Raw genomic sequence first — 10,000 nt, forward strand, 5'->3', positions numbered from 1 at the left:
GCTGGTTCTGCTGTGGGTTCGTTATGGGATGATTAGGTGAAGGCTTGCTTGCCTGCTGGGGATCTGTCTGGCCGGGTGAGGGTCTCTCCCTAAAGTACAGACTTTCCCCCCCCGTTCCATATTAGCTCTTTCTGCAGGACTGTTTTGGCTGCCCTTCTCTTGGGCTCTCATGAAGACTGCTCTCACTATGCTCTTTCAGTTGATACCATGGATTCCAATCGGTTGGGTGAGGCTCTCTCCCCAACTGATTGGGCTACTTGTAGTGCTCTCTGTCGCAGATCTGCTAGCATGCTGATTCGATTAGAGGAAATTGAGGGATCTTTCCTTCTTTTGATCACTTCTAAGTGGAGAGTGCAAGATGGAGACTGTCCTAGTATCAATCAAGTATCTGCTGTGGTGCAAGACTGGTCTTCTGTAGATGATGTGCAGATAGTTCACTACCCTTATGTTGCTTGGATTGGTCGGCTGGTGATGAAGTGTGGCTGTTTTGTTGCAATGGCTCACAACCGTTTGGGTGAGGCTCTCTCCTCTCATGGTTGAGTTTCTGGGTACGGATGTTTGGGTGAGGCTCTCTCCCCATAACATTCGGTGGTGCAGAGTCGGTAAACTGGTGATGATGAGTCCTAGCAAGCGTGCTGCTGGTTCATGCGTGGTTGCAGTCACTGGCTGGATATACCTGTCTTTGCTGTCGGTTGGAATCCATATGGGTGAGGTTCTCTCCCCATAGCATGTTGCTGGTCTGCTGATTCTCTACTGTGGGCTGGACGTGCCTGGTTCCTTGGTTCTGCAAGGTTGTGATGTGAGGTGATCGTGCATGGTCCTGTAAGGGAGCGCAGCTGTCCACTGTTCTTGGCTGCATATGATAACCCTCTCGGCTGTCGCTGGGATGGTCCACCTCTATGCATAGTTGGCAGTAGCTTTGTGTCTCTGCATGAATGGCTGGCTTTCTCTCTGCAAGGCTAAGTTGCGTCTGCATGGCTGCGTTATTGTTCATGGATGAGCTGTTGTACCTTGGCTTGCTTCTTTGTCCTGCTTGGCTTGAAGAGCCGTTGGGCCTTGTGCTGGCTTCGTTGGCTGGCTGTTATTATTGACTTTGGCCTATCTTTTATGTGGCTGTTCTTCGGACACCTGTATCTTGTTAGGGCATGCACTGATTGGAATGCTGGTAGCCATGTCTCTATAGGTCATCATTGTTGGCTTACTGCCGCTTGATAGCTTAGGGCTGGCTGCTGCTGCTGTGCAAGAACAGGTTGCCGCTGGGGTCTGTGGTTTTGCTCCTCGTCTCAGCTATTACTGTCTGCTGGGTTGGAAGGAGTTTTGCTGCTGGTTTTTGGGTCTCTAGCTGATGTTTTCATTGTATGCCAATTGTTTTGCCTTTGGGCTTTGATGCTTGTTCAAGGGAGCCTGTTCCCTTTGATTCTGTTGATCCAGGGAGCCTGTTCCCTTAGTTTCCTATTCAGCAAGCTCGTCTTGCTTACGGTTTGTACAAGGGAGTTTGTTCCCTTTGCCTTCTGTTCAGCAAGCTTGTCTTGCCTTTGATTTGGTCAAGGGACTTTGTCCCCTTTCCTCTGTATTGCTGGTTTCCAGCGCATTTTTGATCTATAATATTCTTACATTTGATCAAAAAAAAAAAAAAAAGAAAGAGTATATGGGAGACCCCTTATTTTGAAACCAATGACCAAATTTTTTGATTTCTCCAGTGAAGAGATGACAAGAGCCCCCGTTTGGGTCAAATTCCCCAACCTTCCTCTTTGTTGCTGGTCTCCACCTTGCCTATCCAAGATAGCAAGTGTCCTGGGTAAGCCTCTCCAATGTGACCATATGACATCCTCTCTCTCTCGTTTGTCATATGCCCGTGTGTTGGTTGAACTTGACCTACGAGAGGACCTCCAACACTCTGTGGAGATTTCCCTGCCATCTAGTCCCGTTCTCATCCAGAAAGTTGTCTATGAAGCTTTGCCACAATTTTGTAACCACTGTAATGTCATTGGCCACACGCGACTCCTCTGCCCCAAGGCCACTGTCAGTCCTCCACCAGCGGGTACCCCTTTGCCTGTGGCTGGGAATGGGAGTGTGTTTCACCGCCTGGGCCCTCAGATACCTCCCTCTGGTGTGCCAGGGCACAGTCAGCCTCTCCCGGTTCAGGGTCCCTCCAAGGCTTCGCAAGCTTCTTGTGTTGATGCCTCGGATGGCTGGATTGCAGTGGAACCTCGGAAAAACTTCAGGAAGCATATCCGTAGCCCCCCCAAAGGGAAGGAAGTTCTTGTTGTTGCAGATGTGTCTGCTTTGTCACCCAAACGTGATGCTCCCCCTGACTATGCCGGGGTGGCTACTTCAATTGATACAGAGGCAGTAGTTGAAGCAGGAGTGGATCTGGGAGTTACTTTGGTCCCAACTTCACAAACTGTTCCCTGCCATCAATCACTGGCTCTAGATGTTCAAGCTGCTACAGGGTCTGTTTTTAGTCGACTGGGTCCTCAGCCTTCCCCTCAGTCCTCTACTCCTCTGCAAAAGTTGCAAGACCGGGTCCAACCAGCCACACAGGCTGTCGGGTCAGCAGCTGCAAACGTTCCCTCTACTGACTGGGTTACAGTGGTCTCTCGAAGCAAATCCAGTAAGCAAGCTAAGGGGACGGCCGTAGGAGCATCTCCATGTGCTGAAGCTGCTAATGGTTGAGCTGGTCCTCTCCTAACGAGACATGTGAGGCATGTTGACTGGGTAATGTGTAATGCTGTTTCTGTTATTGTTGAAGGCGCCTCTTTCGTGGCTAATTTGCTAATGCATGGCCCATGCATTCTCACGTGCTCCACTATGTTGATGGGGCTCCCTTTCGGGTTTTGGATGTTTGCTACTGCTGTCTGGCTATTAGTGCTGCTAGCCTGTGCAATTGTATTTGTTTTGTATCTCTGGATCAATGTATAGGGGATCCTAATTTTCTGGCTGGCTTGTGCTGGGGAGCATGTTCCCCAGCACTCGCCTCTTGTGTTTTGCTGTGGTCAAGGGAGTCTGTTCCCTTAGCTAGAGTTTGTACTGTTCTGCTGGTTTCCAGCCTGTATCGCAAGCTTGTCTTGCTCTTTTTGATCTATATACTTCTTACATTTGATCAAAAAAAAAAAGAAAGAGTAGTAGAGCGGAAGCTGTTTCCTCCTTCGATCATGGCTGCCTACTGCACCCGTCCCTTTCTCTAGTAATTAGCCTGTTCCTTTCAATTTTTTCCTTTCTGTCCGTTTATCAAATGGCCAAAAGCAAAAGGAAACAAACATCTACTGTCCGGCGCCCACATGTCCCAGCCCCACCTTCCACTACCGGTCTTGAAATCAACCAAGCTCTTGATAGGCTGGACGTCTCCCCTCTCCCCGTCAACTCATCCAGTGTTGGTGGCACATATGGACCAATATCCCCACCTTCCACTACCGGTCTTGAAATTAACCCAGCTCTTGATTGGCTGGACGTCTCCCCTCTCCCTGTCAACTCATCCAGTATTGGTGGCGCAAATGGACCAATATCTGTTGTCCAGCGCCCACATTCATCCAGCGGTGCTGGCACAACTGGACCCCTTATTGGGTCCCTTGAAGCTAACCATTATAACAAGGAAGAGCCCGGCGAAGAACTTGAAGTTGATGCAGTTTCTTGCCCCCCTTGTCCAGCCCCTCCCCCCTTGCCTCCATCTTCACCCCAGGATGTGGGTTCTTCTCAACTTGCTTCAGCAATGGCGGTGGCTTCTGGTTCCAAACACTTGGATGTGGTTCTGGTGGAAGATTGCTCTGATGATGAGATCCTTGCTGAGGATCAGCTGGATTTCAACTTCACGGATGAAGAGTGTGAAGACTCCCCTCAAGCTCCCGCTATGCTCCCTGCTCCCCTCTTGTCTCCCCCTCCTCCAATGCTCCCTGCCGAACAACCCCCCTTGCTGCCAAAGAAAGTGATGTCTTCAGCTCCCATTTCAGGCAGTAAAGAGCTTGCCCCCCCCTCCGTTGCAGGTAAGCCTATCCCTGCTCCCAGCAACAACAAATGGCGAGACCTTTTCAGTTCAAATAAATCTACTAACCCCTGCACCAAACTTCAATATTTCTCACTTAACCACCTTTCCAAAACCTGTGCTATATCCCCAGAGGATATCCAGCCGCGATTTGACATTTGGAATCTTTGTGCTGTGGGTTATGTTTCTGGGAAAAATCCTGGCTTCAAAGCGCTTCAGAGAATTATCACCACTAATTGGAAGTGTGAGGCCACGCTCACTATCCATGAGACTGGCTGGTTGATTTACCATTTCAAATCAGAGGAGGACAAACTTGCAGTCCTTCGTGGAGGACCTTATTTAGTCTATGGCCGGCCACTTGTTCTTAGGCAAATGACAAGATTTTTTGATTTTTCCAGTGCAGAGATGTCACGGGTGCCAGTCTGGGTAAAATTTCCAAGTCTTCCATTGTGTTGTTGGTCCCCAGTTTGTCTATCACAAATAGCTAGTGTTATTGGAAAACCCATCCAATGCGATCAGCTTACTTCAAATTTAGGCCGTATGTCCTATGCCAGAGTTCTGGTGGAAATTGATCTCCTTGAGGAACTTCGTCATAATGTGAAGATTTCTTTGCCTGAAGGGTCCACTTTGCTGCAAAAAATTGTATACGAGACTTTGCCGAAGTATTGCAACTTCTGCCATGTCCTTGGCCACACTCGTCTCCTTTGTTCCAAGGCTGCTGCCGCTACCAGCAAGCTGCCTTGCTCTCAGCCCCAACCTCAGGCTGGCGTAGATAAAGGTACTGTTTTTGGCAGGTTGGGTCCCCAGCCTCCTCCTCCTCCAACGGTGCAAGGCCATCCCCAAGACAATATCATTCAAGAGGCTCCTGAAGGCATTCCCCAGGTTTTTCCTCCAACGGTGCAAGGCCATCTCAATAGCATTCAAGAAGCTCTTGCTGACACCACTAGGCCAGTCGCTGCTCTTGACAATTCTGCTGGTTAGGTTACCGTTGTCTCTCGCAAATCTAGCAAGCAGCAAAAGGGGAAGGCTGTGGCTGATTCTGAGCCAGTGCTTACTTCCCCGGATCCCCCCTCTCTTCTTGCTTGCACAGGAGCTGTTCAGACCACCACGGTGACAGCCTCTTGTGTTGGACAAGTTCCGTGTCCTCCCACCACTCCCACTGCACCGCTGGAAGTGAATTATTGTGATGGAGCGGCTCACAATTCCTCTCCCACCAGAACACATATTGGGGCAACCACTGCAAGAGATACGGCTTTGGTTAGTAATCCTGTGAATGTCCCTCCCGTTTGCATAGGTGATGTTCAGCCCCCTCCCATTGCTCCGCTGGTAGTGCATTCTTGTGATGGTGAGGCTCACAGCTCCTTACCACCGGCAACTACTACTGGTGACATTGTTGTGGTTGGTAATTCGTGAAGGTTCCCTTAATTAATGTGGCTGACCAGTGTGGGGTCAGGACTCGTAACCAAAAGCAGCGTAGTCGCAGTGGAAGAAATTTCCCTCCACCTGCAAATCGATGATAATCTATAGCTGGAATATCAGGGGAATGAACAATCCCCTGAAGCAGCATGAGGTTGTTAGCCTCATGAAGAAGAAGAAGATGGATGTTTGTGGGTTACTTGAATCCAAAATGCTCCCGGCCAGGGTTGCTTCCATGCACAAACTTAGGCTGAAGCATTGGCCGTATATTTCCAATGCAGATATGGCTCACACGGCTAGAATTGTTGTCTTTTGGAATCCGGATACAGTGCATGTTGATTTGCTAGCCTCCTCTGCGCAAGCTCTTCATCTTTCCATCACTTGCTTAATTTCCCAGTTTCAATTTAAGGCAACCTTTGTATATGGCTTTAACACTATCACTGCAAGGCGTCCTCTTTGGGAGGAGTTAAGGAGATGGAATTCCAATCACCCCTGGCTGGTTCTTGGAGATTTTAACTCCTTGCTTTCCTCTTCAGACAAGCACAATGGAGAGGCTGTCTCCCCTTATGAAGTTTCTGATTTTAGCGATTGTTGCTTTGATATTGGTCTTCGGGATGCTAACTATACTGGCTGCCATTACTCTTGGTCAAACGGTATTGTTTGGAGTAAGCTGGACAGGGTTCTAATTAATCCCTCATGGTCATCTCTGCAACGCTCTACTCATGTGCACTTCGAGCCTCCGGGTGCATTTTCTGATCACTCCCCTGCAGCAGTTAGGTTGGATCCATATGTTCAGGGTAAGCGGAACTTTAAATTCCTTAACATGTGGGCTTCACATGATAGTTTTTCTGAGGTGGTCTCTTCCCACTGGCTCTCTCCAGTATATGGCACTCCTATGTTCATTTTGTGCCGCAGGCTTAAGCTTCTGAAAGTGCATTTAAAGGAGCTGAATCATCTTCACTATAGTCACATCTCAGAGCGGGTATTGCGGCTGGAATCTGAGTTGGAACATCATCAATTTGAATTGCAGCAAGACATGGACAACCAAACCTTACTGGCTCAAGACAGGACTCTTCGCTCCAAGCTACTTACTATAAAGTTTGCGGAAAAACAGTTTTTTAGTCAAAAGATAAAATGCAACTTCCTAAAGCACAGTGACAAAGGATCCAAATTCTTCCATGCTCTTCTAGGCCAGAATCACCGAAGAAACTTTATTCCAGCCATTATGTGCAGCCATGGAAGTCTTAGCACATCATTACATGAAGTTGGTAATGAATTTGTGAGTTTTTACCAGCGGTTGCTTAGCTCATCCAGGACCACTCTTCCGCTTGACAGTGCAGTCATCCACAGTGGTCCATGTCTTCCATCCAGTTCTCATGGCCTTCTCCTTGCTCCGGTTTCTCAAGAGGATATTAGGAAGGCAGTGTTCAGTATTGGTAATGACAAAGCCCCCGGTCCCGATGGCTACTCCTCCTTTTTCTTTAAACAAGCTTGGGATATTATAGGAGGGGATGTATGTGCGGCTGTTAAGGATTTTTTCCATTCTGGCAGGCTCCTAAAGCAGGTAAATCATTCAATTATTGTTCTGGTTCCTAAATCAGCAAATGGTTCTTCTCCATCAGACTACCGGCCAATTTCATGTTGTAATGTTATCTACAAAGTAATTTCCAAGCTCCTAGCAGATCGCCTAGCTCATGTCCTAATGGACATCGTCAGCCCCATGCAAAATGCATTTCTAGGTGGCAGATACATGAGTGATAACATCAACCTTGTCCAGGAGCTTCTTCGGCAGTATGGTAGGAAGCGCTCCTCCCCCCGTTGTTTGTTGAAAGTTGATTTCAAGAAAGCATTTGACTCTGTTCAGTGGGACTTCTTGGCCAACCTCCTTCGGCAGCTTGGGTTCCCAGCTCATTTTGTTTTGCTTGTTATGGAATGTGTATCCACTGCATCATATTCTGTTGCAGTCAATGGGGATATTCACGGTTTTTTCTTAGGGAAGAGTGGAGTCAGACAAGGAGACCCTTTGTCTCCGTATCTTTTTATCTGTTGTATGGAATATTTTTCCAGGCTTCTCAAGCTTTCCTCTCAGCATGAAAACTTTCGGTTCCATCCAAAGTGTGAGGTGCAAGGTATCACCCACCTTGCATTTGCAGATGATGTCCTACTTCTTTCCCGTGGAGACTCCTCTTCAGTCCATTGTCTTCTTCAACAAATCACTCTTTTTGGAAAGACCTCTGGCTTGTACATCAATCCGCAAAAATCATCCATTTTCTTTGGGGGAGCTGGCACTACTCAACAGCAATCCATTCTCACTGAATCTGGTTTCAGAGAAGGGAGCTTTCCTTTCACATACCTTGGGGTACCTCTAAGTCCCCATCGTCTGCTTGCCAGTCAATTCTCACCACTCTTGCAGGATTTGAAATCTTCAGTTCAAGGATGGATTGGCAAGCATCTTACATATGCTGGGCGTCTGGAGCTCACCCGGTCTGTTCTATTTGGGAAAGTCCAATTCTGGCTCAACATCTTCCCCCTCCCCGATGTTGTGATGAGGAATATTATTAGCATTTGCAGGAATTTTCTCTGGACCGGGGACATCCATAGAAGCACCTCAGCTTTGGTTGCCTGGAAGTCAATCTGTCTGCCTAAATCAGAGGGTGGTCTTGGTTTGTTTGATCTTCGGGCTCGTAATAGAAGTTTTCTTGGCAAACAATTATGGAATATCCATCTTAAATCGGATTCAGTTTGGATTCGTTGGATTCACCATTTTTATTTGAGCTCTGGCACAATTTGGTCTATCAAAGCACATCACACTTCTTCTCCATTGTGGAAAGCTATTATTTCTGTTAGAGACCTCCTCTTGCAGCACTGTGGGGACTCTGAGTCAAGCATTACTTTGCTGAATAGTTGGTCTGCTGGCGTGGGTCCTTTCCTATCCCATGCTTATGAATTCTTCAGACCTATTGGTCAAGCAGTCTCATGGGGCCGAGTGGTTTGGGAACAGTGGTCTCTGCCTAAACACAGTTTCATCCTCTGGCTGGCTGTTCTGGGAAAGCTTAGGACTCGTGACAGGTTGAGGTTTGTCCCGCCTGATCCTAATTGTATGTTCTGTAGGAGAGCGGAAGAGTCCCATGGTCATTTGTTTTTTGCCTGCGAATGGACATGTCGTCTGTGGGCACTGATAAAATCTTGGTTGCGGATTGAGAGGGTCATGCAGACTCTGGCCAGTGCTATTCGTGGGTTGCGTTTTCAGAGGAATAGCCTTGTGGCTCGGATGAAAAGAGCTGCCCTGAGTATCACAACATATCTTATTTGGGAGGAAAGAAACAAGCGTGTCTTTGACGGACGGTCTAGGGAGATCTCGGCGGTGTTCAGGAGGTTTCAAATCCTCTTCTACACTGTCTTTCATTTCCACGAAAAGGATCATTTTCTTCTGAACATGGGTTGATTGTCCGGTCATGAGTGTTAGCTTCTTCATAATTCACGTGAGTCTCGTGTGTGCATGGTTCATGCAAATAAATTCTTCATGGCTATTCTCAGCTGCTGGGCCCCCCGGTTTTTGTTTATAGCTAAAGTCTCGTTTCACTCTTTGCTGCTACGTGTATGCATGTCTCATGCACTTGGCCTCCTTCTTTTGTCCATTGCCTCGTCACTGCATGCTGCTGGGGCTGGAATTATAAAGCCACGGTCCTCCCTCTGTTTGTTGATTCGTGATTGCATGGCCCATGCATATGGCCTCTTGTGAAGCTCTTTGATGATGGGGCCATTTCCGTTTGTCTCATGCTGGAGCTGCAGTGAGCTGGGGGCTCTTTTTCTAGCCTGCATGGTCTCATTCAAGTTTGGCGGGCGGGAGCTTCGGTTGGCTGTTCTCCATTCTTTAAATGTGATGATGGAAGGGCCCTGCATGCCCTTACAGGTGGCCTTATTTGCTTGGTGCTTTCAGCTGCTGGCAGCCTTTGTTGACTCCGTTCCTGTGCTTTCTTTCCTTCTCATGGTTGAGCATTTCCCGCCTGTCTCCATCATGGGAGAGCTCTTCTCCAATTCGCGTGCAGGAGGTTCTTAAGTTATGGAAAAGGCTCTTGGGTGATTAATTTCCTGTCGGGATGTCTCCGCATGGTGTTGAGGAGCTGTCCTCCTCTCTTGGCTTTTCGGCAGCGCTCATTGCTTGATGGAAGTGCTGTTTGGCTTCGCTTCTCCTTGTGCTGGCTTGGCTGGCAGCTTGGCTGGGCTGGCTTTTGGTTTAAGCTTAGGCTCTGGTTTTCATGCTATATTCCGGCGTTCGTTGGATCAAGGGAGCTTCTCCCCCCTTTCTGGTTTTCAGCTTGTATTTCGCTGGCTTTTCGTTTCTGTTTCTTATGAGGATCTTATTCCTTATTTGAGCTTCTGTATTTATTTTGTTCTCTGCTGGTTTCCAGCTTGTATTGCAAGCTTGTCTTGCTCTTTTTGATTTAATATACTTCTTACATTTGATCAAAAAAAAAAAAAAAGAAACTTTAACACCTCTGATATGGTTAGGATGCCAATTTGGGTCCGTTTTCCAAACCTTCCCCTTCAATGCTGGTCCCCACCGTGTCTCTCTAAACTGGCCAGTGTGATTGGGAAACCAGT

This window comes from Populus trichocarpa, chromosome 14 (assembly GCF_000002775.5).
Source record: "Populus trichocarpa isolate Nisqually-1 chromosome 14, P.trichocarpa_v4.1, whole genome shotgun sequence".
Taxonomy (NCBI): domain Eukaryota; kingdom Viridiplantae; phylum Streptophyta; class Magnoliopsida; order Malpighiales; family Salicaceae; genus Populus; species Populus trichocarpa.